Raw genomic sequence first — 2,500 nt, 5'->3', positions numbered from 1 at the left:
GCAAACGGATGGACGGAGGAGGACGGCGGCGGCGGCGGCGACGTCGAAGGCGGCCCGCGGGGAGAGGCGCGGGGCGGGGGCACGTGGCCCCCAGCCCCCGCGGCCCGACCCCGCGGTGCCGTCGGAGGCGGCGCCGGCGCACCCCGGCCTCCCGAGTTCGGAGCGGACGGATGGGCGGAGGAGGACGGAGGCGGCGGCGGCGACGTCGAAGGCGGCCCGCGGGGAGAGGCGCGGGGCGGGGGCACGTGGCCCCCAGCCCCCGCGGCCCGACCCCGCGGTGCCGTCGGAGGCGGCGCCGGCGCACCCCGGCCTCCCGAGTCATGAGCGGACAGATGCAAACGGATGGGCGGAGGAGGACGGCGGTGGCGGCGGCGGCGGCGGCGGCGACGTTGAAGGCGGCCCGCGGGGAGAGGCGCGGGGCGGGGGCACGTGGCCCCCAGCCCCCGCGGCCCGACCCCGCGGTGCCGTCGGAGGCGGCGCCGACGCACCCCGGCGCGCCCCGGCCTCCCGAGTCATGAGCGAACAGATGCAAACGGTTGGGCGGAGGAGGACGGCGGTGGCGGCGGCGGCGGCGGTGGCGACGTCGAAGGCGGCCCGCGGGGAGAGGCGCGGGGCGGGGGCGTGAAGGAGACGGGCGGGGGGTACGGTGCCGGTCTTTGGCCGGTCGCCTACACCCCCGCCCCGACCCGTAAGCGCCCCCAGCCCCCGCGGCCCGACCCCGCGGTGCCGTCGGCGGCGGCGCCGGCGCACCCCGGCGCTCCCCGGCCCCCCGAGTCCAGAGCGAACACACGGGCGGAGGAGGACGGCGGCGGCGGCGGCGGCGGCGACGTCGAAGGCGGCCCGCGGGGAGAGGCGCGGGGCGGGGGCACGTGGCCCCCAGCCCCCGCGGCCCGACCCCGCGGTGCCGTCGGCGGCGGCGCCGGGGCGCTCCCCGCCGCGCCCCGGCCCCCCGAGTCCGAAGCGTGAGAAACGCCGATAGGCGGCGGGCGGCGGCGGCCGCGCGGCCGCGGGGCGGCGGGCGGGTGCGCCGCGGGCGTCGCGGGGGGGGAGGAAGGTCAGGAGGACGGTGTCGGGCGCGGGGTGTATGTCGGTTCGCGTCGTCGCGCGGCCGGCCGCTCCCCGCGTCCCGCCCGGCCCCCGCCGGCCCCCCCCCCCCGGTCAGGCGCCCGTCGGCGTTCCCCGACCGCCCCACCCCGCGCGTCCGCGCGGTCGTCGACGTCCCGTCCGCCTTGTCAACGCTCCCATAGTCCAGGCCGGGCCGCGGCCGGCGTCGGGGACCACTCCCCCGCCGGTGCCATCGCGACCTGGCCGACCTCGGAACCTTACCCCCAGTCGCCGGGTACCCAACCTTCTCGCCACCTTCGGCGGCGAGCGGGGGGTTCAATGTCTCCGAAGTCCCCCCCCGGCCTGCCGGCGGGACGGGGGGGGCTAGGAGCGCCCGGAGGCGCCGTTATCCCCCTTTTTAACCCCTTCTCTGAATGTTGGCCAAAACCGCAAACCAAACGTACGACTCTCAGCGGTGGATCACTCGGCTCGTGCGTCGATGAAGGACGCAGCTAGCTGCGAGAACTAATGTGAATTGCAGGACACATTGATCATCGACACTTTGAACGCACCTTGCGGCCCCGGGTCCCTCCCGGGGCCACGCCTGTCTGAGCGTCGCTTGTACATCTATCGGGATCGGGGCGCCCACGGGCGCCCCCCTCCCGCGGTTGGGGCGTCGCGGGCCACCGCCGGCCTACCCCCCCCACCTTCCCTCCCCGCACGGGGAAATGGGGGTGGGGGGGGCGGACGGCACGGCCCTCGTCCCCCTAAGTATAGACCCGACCGCCCGCGCCCTCGACGGGCCCGACCACCGCGCGGCCGCAGGGGCCCGCGGCGGCTGCCGATGGAGGATCCGTCCCCCGCCGCGCAGTCCGCCGCGACGCACCGCGCGGCCGCGTAGGAGTCGTGCGCCCGGCGAGGCGCGGGGTTAACGGCCGACCCCCGATGACGGGAGGCGATCCGTCGCCCCCGCCTCTAACCCCGTTCGACTACGACCTCAGATCAGACGAGACGACCCGCTGAATTTAAGCATATTACTAAGCGGAGGAAAAGAAACTAACAAGGATTCCCTCAGTAGCGGCGAGCGAAGAGGGAGAAGCCCAGCGCCGAATCCCCGCCCGGCGGAGGGCGCGGGACATGTGGCGTATAGAAGGTCGCTTTGCCCGGCGCCGCCCGGTGGGGGCCCGAGTCCTTCTGATGGAGGCTCTGCCCGAGGACGGTGTGAGGCCGGTAGCGGCCCCCGGCGCGCCGGGGCGAGGCCTTCTCGGAGTCGGGTTGTTTGGGAATGCAGCCCAAAGCGGGTGGTAAACTCCATCTAAGGCTAAATACTGGCACGAGACCGATAGCGGACAAGTACCTTAAGGGAAAGTTGAAAAGAACTTTGAAGAGAGAGTTCAACAGGGCGTGAAACCGTTGAGAGGTAAACGGGTGGGGACCGCGCAGTCCGCGCGGGGGA

At 75.0% G+C, this 2,500-nt stretch overlaps 2 non-coding genes across 2 annotated transcripts in view; both read left to right on the top strand.

The window, feature by feature from the left end:
- The first annotated feature begins 1,508 nt into the window (after positions 1 to 1,508).
- On the top strand, positions 1,509 to 1,662 carry LOC147184879 (5.8S ribosomal RNA). Its single transcript, XR_015100039.1, has one exon. It is a non-coding gene; the product is annotated as a 5.8S ribosomal RNA (ribosomal RNA).
- A 374-nt stretch (positions 1,663 to 2,036) lies between these two features.
- Positions 2,037 to 2,500, top strand: part of LOC147184878 (28S ribosomal RNA) — a 4,301-nt gene continuing 3,837 nt past the window's right edge. Inside the window, exon 1 of the ribosomal RNA XR_015100037.1 lies at positions 2,037 to 2,500. This exon is cut by the window's right edge and continues 3,837 nt beyond it. This is a non-coding gene — a ribosomal RNA (28S ribosomal RNA).

The sequence above is a fragment of the Hippocampus guttulatus genome, unplaced genomic scaffold, assembly GCF_054856545.1.
Source record: "Hippocampus guttulatus isolate MCC_2025c unplaced genomic scaffold, RoL_Hgut_1.0 HiC_scaffold_56, whole genome shotgun sequence".
In the NCBI taxonomy this organism is placed as follows: Eukaryota; Metazoa; Chordata; class Actinopteri; order Syngnathiformes; family Syngnathidae; genus Hippocampus; species Hippocampus guttulatus.
The sequence above is the reverse complement of the archived record's forward strand: the minus strand, read 5'-3'. Positions and strand labels throughout refer to the sequence as shown.